The sequence below is a fragment of the Mustela nivalis genome (genome assembly GCF_964662115.1).
Source record: "Mustela nivalis genome assembly, chromosome: 15".
Classification (NCBI taxonomy): Eukaryota; Metazoa; Chordata; class Mammalia; order Carnivora; family Mustelidae; genus Mustela; species Mustela nivalis.
Window position 1 is genome coordinate 26989087 of NC_139034.1, and position 10479 is coordinate 26999565.

Here is a 10479-nt window from a genome sequence, read left to right on the forward strand (position 1 = left end):
CCATGGCCTTCCAGCCAATACAATATTCCGGGGGAGGAGCCAAATTTTCAGCGTGGCGCACAAGGATCCCGCCCCCCCAACGGGTGGGGCCACAGTGGGAGTTGGGCTTGGGGGCGTGGCCTGTGATGAACTGGCAGCGCACCCGCCCTCCGCCCCCTCCCCCATTGGAAGCCCCCTCCCAGAGCCCGCCGGCGGTTGAGACCAATGGGAAGCCCTTGCGCATCTCGGATCGATTTTCCAGGTGCGGAGTTCACTCCCGCGGCGGCTGCAGCGTTTGGGATCTGCGGAGCTCCGGAGCAAGGCGCGGAGCTGACCCGAGCCCGGCTCCCGCCACGCCGCACCTTCCCCGGCGGCGACTGGCGAGCCCTGGGATCTGCATCTGCGGTCCGGCTCTGCGCCGCTCGCCCGCCCTCCTGTCCTTCGCGGCACACGCCGGAGGCCGAAGACCCGCAGTGCACCGGCCCGAGGTAGCGGAGACCTGGGAGGGAGGACCAGCTCCCGCCGGGGGCACCGGCCGGGCCGCCTCCGGGTGTGAGTGAGGGTCCGAGGCCCACCCTTCGCTCTTGCGCTCATTCCCGCCCTGCCCCCCAAGGGCCAGGGCGCGGTGGCGCGCAACTTTGAACCAGTCCGTAGGGCCAGCGCTGCTGACTTCTTGGTCTGAATGCAGGGGCGGGTCCCCAGACCCATCCCCGGGTGAGAGAACCGAGCCGCGGAGATGCCATAGCCGGCTCCGCTGCTCGCCGAGTTTTAACGCGCCCCGCTTCTCCTCCACTAACCAGGTGACCTGCGGGCTCTGGGCCGATCACCGAAGAAATTGGCTCCCCCGAAGGAGGTTGCTTGAACAAGGAAAGACATTACAGCCAGAGAAGAGGCCAGTCGGAAAGTAAGTTTCTTTCCCCGGGTGCTGTGTGCTCACACCTATCTGGAGGACTTTCCACGCCCACCTGCCGGCCTTTCTGGGCCACCCTGCGTGCGCGCGAAAGACAGGGCGCCAGAATCCCAGCCCCAGGGGAGTCGGGGATCGTAGCAAGAGCACCCTCGGAAACCGCATGACATTAAGGGGTTTGCAGGAGCAATTTAAAACCCAGCACTTTTCCACTCATCTTTGTTAAGGGATCTGAAGCTGGAGATGTAAAGAGAGCGTCGAGTTGCTGTATAAGAGCTCTTAATTGCCTAGAACGATTAAATTAATTACCTAGAGAAGTTACTCGGAGTGCGTGGATCTCTTTATGATGTATTCAGGTCCTGCAAGGTTTTTTTTTTTTTTTGGTGAGTAGGCTCTGTTCCCCCTGTGGAGCTCAATAGGGGGACTGAACTCAGGACCCTGAGATCAAGACCTGCCTGAGCTGAGATCAAGAGTGGCGCTTAACCCACTGAACCGCCCATGCGCCCCCTGCAACTTTTCTTTTTTAAAGAACTAATGCGGTGACTTAAACATGCAAACAGTTCAGAATTATTGAGCATGAAAAGCAGATCTACTCTCTAGTCCTTTTCTGTTCGTTTACATATGTCTTCATTTGTTCAGCAAACATTTATTGAAAACTTACTGTGTTTCAACATGGTGTTGAAGAGCTGAAAATACTGTGGTTTAAAAAAATGTGTGTATCGGGACGCCTGGGTGGCTCAGTTGGTTGGGCAGCTGCCTTCGGCTCAGGTCATGATCCCAGGGTCCTGGGATCGAGTCCCACATCAGGCTCCTTGCTCGGCAGGGAGCCTGCTTCTCCCTCTGCCTCTGCCTGCCTCTCTGTCTGCCTGTGCTCGCTCGCTCTCTCTCCCTCTGTCTCTGACGAATAAATAAAATCTTAAAAAAAAATAAAAGCTCTTAAAAAAAAATGTGTGTATCTAGAGAAATCTTTAGGTTTTGTATGTGGGTGGTTTTTAAATTTTTGTTTTGTTTCACTTAAATGAGACCACATAGTGTAATTCTCCAACGTTTCCCCCCACCCCCTTTCAAGAGAACTGTGTTTAGAGATTGCTTCAGGTTAGTACATAAGCATCTGTCTTGTTTGGTTTAACCTCTGTACAATATGGCTGCATACCATGTGCATACCATAGTATGTTTATCTTTTCCCTGTGGGTGATCCTTCTGGATGCTTCTAATTTTTCTTCCCCTCACAAGCCATGCTGTAATGGACATCCTTGTACATGATTTGTAGTGCTGACACTTGGATATTTCTCAGGATAGACATGTAGTGAAATGCTGGTCTGCAGATTCCCAAGTTAACATTATTGTGTGCCTTTTTGTAGTGAAATCTGTCTTGGGCTCTGGTGGTATAGCAATGAAAGGTAAGTGGATAAATGGATGGTTATAGAGAGAGGCTGGCTAATCGATGATTCTTAGTGTGATGACTCTGCATTTAATGGAGATGTGAAGAACACATGAGGGCGGGGTGTCTCAGACGGGGAGACACTTGCAGCACCCCCACCTCTCTACCCATCAGAAAAATCCTTATCCTTCCAGGTCAAGCTCAAGATGCTTTCTCCTGGAAACTTTGGTAACTGCTTCTCCCATTGTTGACCTCACCCTCTTCTGGATTACTCAGATAATAGTATTAGCCATGTTATTGAGCTTACCACTGCTAGATGCTGTGTTAAGCACTTTATATCCCCCTGTGTGCATAAAACCCTTTGATATAGGTCTTATTTTCCTCTTACCACCATTTATTTAACCTTTTTTCCTTTTTTTTTTTTTTTTTTTTTTTGGTATTATGTGCCTGGTATTCTGGACACTGGGGATCAGGGTATGACTAAGACCCTGCCCTCAAAGAACTTATGCCTAGAGGGAGATGCAGAAATTTAAAAGGGTAAACAAAGAGGCGCCCTGGTGGCACAGTTGGTTAAGCATCTGACTCTTGGTTTCAGCTCAGGTGTGGTCTCAAGGTCATGCAATCCAGCCCCATATTGGTTCTATGCTCAGCCCAGAGTTGGCTTGAGATTCTCTCCTCTCCTTCTGCCCCTCCTGCTCCTGCTCTATCTCTAAAACAAATCAATAAATCCTAAGAAAAAAGGGTGTACAAATAGTGTGATTTTTGATACTAATAAGCATTGTGAATAATGGAGGGTTATGGGCATTTTGAATAACATGGGAGGGGAGATCCTATCTTAGGTGTCAGGAAATTCTCTGAGATGATTGTATGAGTAGATACCTGAATGGTTCAGATTTGGGAGAAGACTTGTAGGTTGAGTAACGAGGTGTCAAGGTCCTAAGTCAGGCGTAACCTGAATATTAAAGAAACAGTAAGAGAAAGCCAGAGTGGCTGAAGCAGAGAGGAGAGAAAGTATACAAAACAAGGTCAGGGTTCATCTTTACAGAAGGGGAAGCTGAGGCAGAGAGAAGTTAAGAAGGTTACCCAAGGTACTATAGGTAGTAAGAGGCAAATCTGGCATTGAGTCCTAGGCAGGCCTTTTTTACTTTCTCAGGTTGGTATTTTCTTTCAGACTTCCATGACACCTGGTATACTGTTTGGTATGATTGTTTAAACTTATTTGAATATAGTGGTTTTGTTTGTTTGTTTTTTGCAACTCTGCATCTTAAAAGTAGGGACCAGGTTTGTATTTTTTTTTTAAATATTTTATTTATTTATTTTGAGAGAGAGAGAGTGTGTGTGTGTGTGTGTGTAAGCACTTGCATAGCAGGCAGAGGGGCAGGGGAGAGGGAGAGAGAATCTAAAGCAGACTCCATGCAGAGCAAGGAACCCAACTTGGGGCTCGATCTCACAACCCTGAAATCACCACCTGAGCTGAATGAAACCAAGAGTCAGATGCTTAACCAGCTGAGCCACCCAGAGCCCCAGGTTTGTACCTTAAAAAATATTCTCCATAGCCCATAATAATGCACTACAGGCATTCTTGAATAAATGGTTTATAGCAAGATTCTTCCCTACCTTCCCTGCTCTCCCTCTCCCTTGCCATTGTTTTCTCTTCAGAAACCTGTCTGGGGAAGCAGTGCTGCTGGAGGGGAGGTGGTGGTCTGTGGAGCTGGGTCATTCCACCTGACCAATATGGAGCAGCTTCTGTTTCTGAGCCAAAGCAGTGTGAGAGTGGCACAGAGATGAATAGAGGCCCACCCACATGCTCTTGGAGCTGACAGTCACAGTTGTCTACACAGCACAGTATTCAAAGGCAAGAATGTAAGGGCTAAAAAAGAACTTCAAGAAGACATGTTGCATGAGTGAGGTGTTGAAGGAGAAATGCTCTGTGTTAGCTGGGCACACGGAAGAGTGAAGGAAGGGATGTCCCAGGTAGGGACCAGCATATGCCAAGGTCCAGAGGATAGGAATGGAAAGATGGGTTTGTTCTGAGTGGCTGGGCAGGGCTGGAAAGGTGAGGGGGGAGGCCTTGTTGTTCAGGTCTTTGGACTTTGTCCCACAGACTGGGGAGTTTGTGGAACCTGGGCAAACAGTGTGAGGTGCTCCTCCAAAGAAGGGTCAGTGGGGAAGTGAGCTGCTGGAGACTTGCTTAGAGGCCTTTGCTGGGGTCAGCCCACCCAGTCCCAAGGTGACTGAAATACTACAGAGCTGGGAGTCCCATTCTCTGTGGAGTTGTTGTGTCAGGAGAGAAGGGTTTTCTAGACTTCTCAGTGTCAGAGTGTCAGTGTGTCAGGCAGTCCTACCAGCAACACACAGAGTGTAGCTGGTACACGAGTAACTGGGGATAAATTGGGGACATGCGGGGCTGGGGGTGATGGAAGGTGTGGGCAGCAAGAGAATTGGATTTTAAATGCTTCTTTATCTGACATTTATCTTCATGGGAAGGATGGAGATGGCCCAGGGCCATAATGACTGGTCACTGATGCCACTGATGGGTAGCAGGAAAGTGTCCATATTCCAGTGGGTGCGATGTTATTTTTATCTATAGGATTAGAATCATTACCAGGTGAAATTCTCAAATGTCTGACTTTTTTTTTTTTTTAAAAACTAAGTTAAAGGAGAAAAATCTGAGCAGATCAAAGGTCATGAGATAAAGTCCAGGGCAAAGCAGAGCGACTTTTTATTGTGATGTGACTGACATGCTAAATATGATTTAAAAACACCAGGAATTGTGAAATCTGTGGATTGAGAATGCATCAGTTGTGTTGAAACCTCTCAGTCCCTACAGAAACTCAAAAGTTCTCTGCACCAGGCATTAGAAACACTCAGAATTCTTTTAAAGAATTACTATTATAAAAGTAATTTAATTCTATAAGGGAGATTTGGAAAACAAAGCCCCAAGGGGAAAATTGACTATTACTCTTATCATTCTTAGGATGACTGTCAGCATATTTATAAATTTCCATTATTTGCTTTTACTACATTAGGTTATTAATTTTTAGAAATAAAAAAAGTCCATTCTTACAACTGACAGAGAACCAGTGTTCACATTTTGGTGAATTATAGTCCATTCAGTCTCTGATGGATTTTTTTTTTTTTTTTTTCTAAACTCTATGGTGTGTGTGTGTTTTAACAGCCTTAAAAAGCTGCCCATCAGCGACTCTGTCATTATCAGCAATCTGTGGCCTCTCCCTATCCTGACAGACCGAATGGTTTAGTCAGTAGCATCTCCATGCCACCCTGTCCCCACCCGGGGGTTCCTCTCCCTGCTGCCCCAGGGCAGTGCTGTACAAGGGGCCTGCCTTCTCTGCTCCTGCAGCAGAGTGGTAGAAGCTAGCACAGTCAGCCAACCACGTGGTTGTTGCTGCTAGCTCTTGTTTCTAATCTCAGCTGTGCCCACAAATGCTTTTCACTTGTTCTCTGGCAACCTTTTGCGACTCAGCCTTGTGCTCCATCTCCGCCTTCCTTATTCTCAACAAATGACCTCGGTTCTTACTTTGAGAAAACTGCCACTACTGTATCAGACTTTGTTCCACTTTCTGCCTACCTCCTTGAACCTTCTTCCAAAATTTTATTTAACTCTACAACCTATTCTCACTTCCTCATCTAGTCTCAGGGGGCTTGCTTTCTTTTCAAGGTCATCTTTGTTATGAGTACCCTTGACCTCTGCCCTTTCTTGTCTATGTGTTCTGGAGCCCATACTGGTCATCACTTCATCTCTTCTCTCCCCTCCAGTCTTTTCCTCCGCAAATTTCTCCCTTTTGGGAGAAAATTATTGATTCATGCCATTTGCCTCCATTTAAAAATCTCTCCCTTTACTTGGTGTCTCCCATTAGCTCTTGTATTATTTCTCCCCTCCCCTTCTTCCGAAAGAATCGTTTTGCATTTGCATCTTTTCACTCTCCCATTTAAGATTTTTCTTTTATTATTCTATCAGTTTATTAAGCATAAAAGAAATGTGTGCAGCCAGATATATAGCTAAAAAACATCACAATAAATAAAAAAACAGTTTTTTGTTTATTGTAACCCAGCTTTTTGTTTTTGTAAAGTTTTATCACATGTATATGAATGCCGGAACAATATATTATTTACTTTTGCTTGTTTCTGAGCTTTATAAAAAATTTCCATAGTATTTTTAGTCTTCTGGGACTAACTTTTCTCACTAGGCATTACATTAGGGAAGTTATTTATTTAATTTAAATAAAAGTTTTTCATTTTTAATTCAGTATAATTAAGACACAGTGTTATGTCAGTTTCCGTAATTCTCTACATTCCTCAGTGCTCATCGTGAGGAGGGTGCTCTTAATCCATTTCAACTGTTTCACCTACCTCCATCCACCTCCCTTATGGCAACCATTAATTTATTCTCTGTATTTAAGAGTCTGTTTTTTGGTCTCTTTTGTTCTTTGTTTTATTTCTTAAATTCCACATATGATTGAAATCATAGGGTGTTTGTCTTTCTCTGGCTGCCTTATTTCGCCTAGTGGTATACCCTCTAGATCCATCCATGTTGTTGCAAATGGCAAGATTTCATCATTTTATGGCTGATACTCCATTTTTTGTATCTACACACTTACACACCACATCTTCAATCTGTTCATCTATGGACAGACTCTTGGTTTGCTCCTGTATCTTGGCTCTTATAAATGGTGCTACAGTAAACATAGGGGTGCATATCTATTTTCAAATTAATGTTTTACTTTTCTTCAGGTAAATATCCAGCACTGGAATTACTGGATCACATGGTATTTCTATTTTTAATTTTTTTGAAGAACCTCCATACTGTTTTCCACTGGCTGCACCAGTTTGCATTCCCATCAACAATGGGCCTGGGTTCCCCTTTCTCCACATCCTCGCCAGCACTTGTTTCTTGTGTTTTTGATTTTAGCCATTCTGACAGGTGTGAGGTGATAATCTTGTTGTGGTCTTGATTTGAATTTCCTTGAAGATTAGTGATGTTGAACATCTCTTCATGGGTCTGTTGGCCACCTGTATGTCTTTGAAAAAATGCTCAAATTCTCTGCTCATTTTTAATTGGATTATGTGTTTCCTTGGTGTTGAGTTATTAAAGTTTTTTTTTTTTTTTAAGATTTTATTTATTTGAGAGAGAGCAAGCGAGAGCAAGGATAAGCAGGGCGGAGGGCGAGGAGGGAAGCAGCATCCCCACTGAGCAGGGAGCCCAATATGGGACTTGATCCACGACACCAGGATCATGACCTGAGCCAAAGGCAGACGCTTAACTGACTGAGCCACTCAGGTGCCCTGAGTTATGTAAGTTCTTTATGTATTTTAGATATTAGCCCTTTATCAGATATGTCACTTGCAACTATCTTCTCCCATTCAGTATGGGAGATTGCTTTTTCAGTATGGTAGGTTGCTTTTTTGTTTTTTTGATGGTTTCTTTTGCTGCACAGAAACTTTTTATTTTGGTGTAGTCCCGGTAGTTTAATTCACTGGACATTGAGTTTCTAAGATTTGTCACTATGCATTATGCCACTGTGGGAATATAGCATCAGTAACCCTTTTTCCTTGAAGGATTTGGGTGGTTTGTGGGATTTTGCAGCTACTAGCAATCTGCTGGTGTACACTGGCTCTCTATCCACTTCTGTTCCTAGTATTTTACCGACTCACCTGGAACCTCTAGGTTTCCATGAATGCTAAAGGAATATCCTCCCCAATTCTTCTTTTAATAGTCTCTCTACTACATTAAAAAAAAGAATTTCTTGAGATGTAACTCACAGATACATGCATTTATCAACCACAGACAATTTTAGAATATTTTCGTTACCTCAGAAAGAAACCCTACACCTTCAGCTCTCACTCCCTTCCTCCCCATGATCCCCACGCCTAAGCAACAATGAGTCTACTTTCTAGCTCTTTAGATTTCCCTACTATGAAGATTTTCCATAAACGGAAATCTTTGTCTTGTTCCTGATCTTGGGGAAAGCTTCCAGTCTTTCACCATAAAGTACGATGTTAGGCGTAAGGTTATTCATGGATACCCGTTGTCCGGTTGAGGAAGTTCCCTCCCAATTCCTATTTTCTCAAGTGTTTTTATCATGAAAGGATTTTGGATTTTGTCATATGCTTTCTCTGTGTCTATTGGGATGTCCATCTTTTGATTTTTATTCTTTCGATGTGGTGCATTCCATTAATTGATTTTGGATATTAAACTAGACTTTCATTCTTGGGACAAATCCCACTTGGTCTTAGCATGTAATCTTTGTATATGTTACTGGACTGGGTTTCCTTTAATATAGGTGAGGAATTTTCATGTCCATATTCCCATGAGATACTGGTTTATAGCTTTCTTGTGATGTCTTTGACTGGTTTTAGTATCAGGGTAATGCTGGCTTCATGCATAGAATGAGTTGAGAAGCATTCCTTTGTCTTTTGGGGTTTTTTTTTGAAGACTTTATTAACATTTTGTATATTCCTCAATTAATCTTTGATGGTATTTAGTGCTGAAGCTATCTGAACTTGGGCTTTTCTTCATGGGAAGATTTCCAATTATTATTCAAGATCTTACTTGTTGAAAATTGATTCAGATGGTCTATTTCGTTTTGTAGTTTTTCTTTCTAGGATTGGCCTGTTGCATCCAAGATATCTAATTTAATGGCGTATAGTTGTTTCTGGTATTTTTTTATAATCCTTATTTCTTCAAGATCAGTGATAATAACCCCTCTTTCATTTCTGATTCTCATACTTTGAGTCTTCTCTCTCTGTTTTCTTGGTCATTCTAGCTAAAGGATTACCAATTTTGTTGATCTTTTCAAAGAATCAGCTTTTGGTTTTGACAGTTTTCTGTATTCTTCTACTCTCTATTTCATTAATTTCTACTCTAGTCCTTTATTCTCTTGCATCATGGGTTGAACTGTGTCCCCTGAAAGATAGATTGGAGTCCCAAGCCCTCGTACCGGTGAGTGTCATCTTCTGTGGAAGTAGGGTCTTTGCAGGTGTAATTAGTTACCTTGAGATGAAGTCATATGGCCTTCTGGTAGATCTTAAATCCAGTTTCTGCTATTCTTAAAAGAATGCCATGTGAAGACACAGAGAAGAGAATGGCATATGATTATAGAAACAGATTGGAGGGATGCTTCCATTTACCAAGAAATGCTAAAGATTGCCAGCAACCACCAGGAAGTAGGAGACAGTCATGGAACAGATTCTCCTTCAGAGCTCCAAAAAGGGAAATTTTGACTTCTAGCCACCAGAACTACGGGAGAATAAATTTCTAGTACTCAATTTGTGGTGTTTTGTTACAGCAATACTAGGATACTAATAGAATTTTCTTTTGCTTCTTTACGTTTACTTTAGTCATCTTTTTCCAGTGTCTTAAGCAGAAGGTTGGGTTATCGATTTGAGATCCTTCTTTCTTAATACAGGCAGTGAGGACTATCAGTTTCCCTTTAAGCACTGCTTTAGTTGCATCCCATAAATTTTGGTATGTTGTGTCTTCATTTCATTTGTCTCCAGAGTATTTCCTAATCTTCCTTTTGATTTCTTCTTTGACCCACTGGTTATTAAGGAGTGTCCTGCTTAATTTCCACATATTTGTGAGTTTCCCAGATTTCTTTCTGTTGCTCATTCTACTGTGGTTGAACTTTTCATTATTTCCATTTCTTAAAATTTATTGAGATTTATTTTGTGGCCTAGCCTATGGTATATCCTGAAGAATGTTCCATGTACACTCGAAAACAGGTCTATTATACTGTTCTTAGGTGGAGGGTTCTGTCTATATCGGGGAGGTCTGATTGGTTTATAGTGTTGTTCCTATCTTCCCTTTTGCAACTCTGATACCAATGCCAGTGTCTGGGTTTTTTTGTCCACACCAAGCAATTGTTTTTTTTTGTTGTTTTTTTTTTGCCTTTTTTAAAAAAATACGATTTTATTTATTTATTTGACAGACAGAGATCATAAGCAGGCAGACAGGCAGGCGGGGGATGGGGGAGTGGTGGAAACAGGCTCCCTGCCGAGCAGAGAGCCCAACACGGGGCTTGATCCCAGGACCCTGAGACCATGACCCAAGCTAAAGGCAGAGGCTTAACCCACTGAGCCACCCAGGCTCCCAATACAGCAAGAAATTCTTGAGCCAGCTGAGTGTTCTACAATTTAACTTCATCCTTAAGTTCTCTACCTGGAGATAGCATCAGAACCCACAGGTTCAGGG

General features: G+C 43.4%; 1 protein-coding gene across 7 annotated transcripts in view; it reads left to right on the top strand.

Annotated features, from left to right (window-relative positions):
* The first annotated feature begins 78 nt into the window (after positions 1–78).
* The window catches only part of ATP7B (ATPase copper transporting beta), a 79150-nt gene continuing 68749 nt past the window's right edge, over positions 79–10479 (top strand). For 3 of the 7 annotated variants that reach the window (XM_082700991.1, XM_082700985.1, XM_082700992.1), the window contains exons 1-2: positions 85–467; positions 780–883. The gene's annotated coding sequence lies outside the window, so the exon portion shown is untranslated. Of the gene's footprint in view, positions 532–779; positions 884–10479 lie in introns of all 7 variants that reach the window. The other 4 variants (XM_082700987.1, XM_082700989.1, XM_082700993.1 and 1 more) reach the window with 4 other exon arrangements.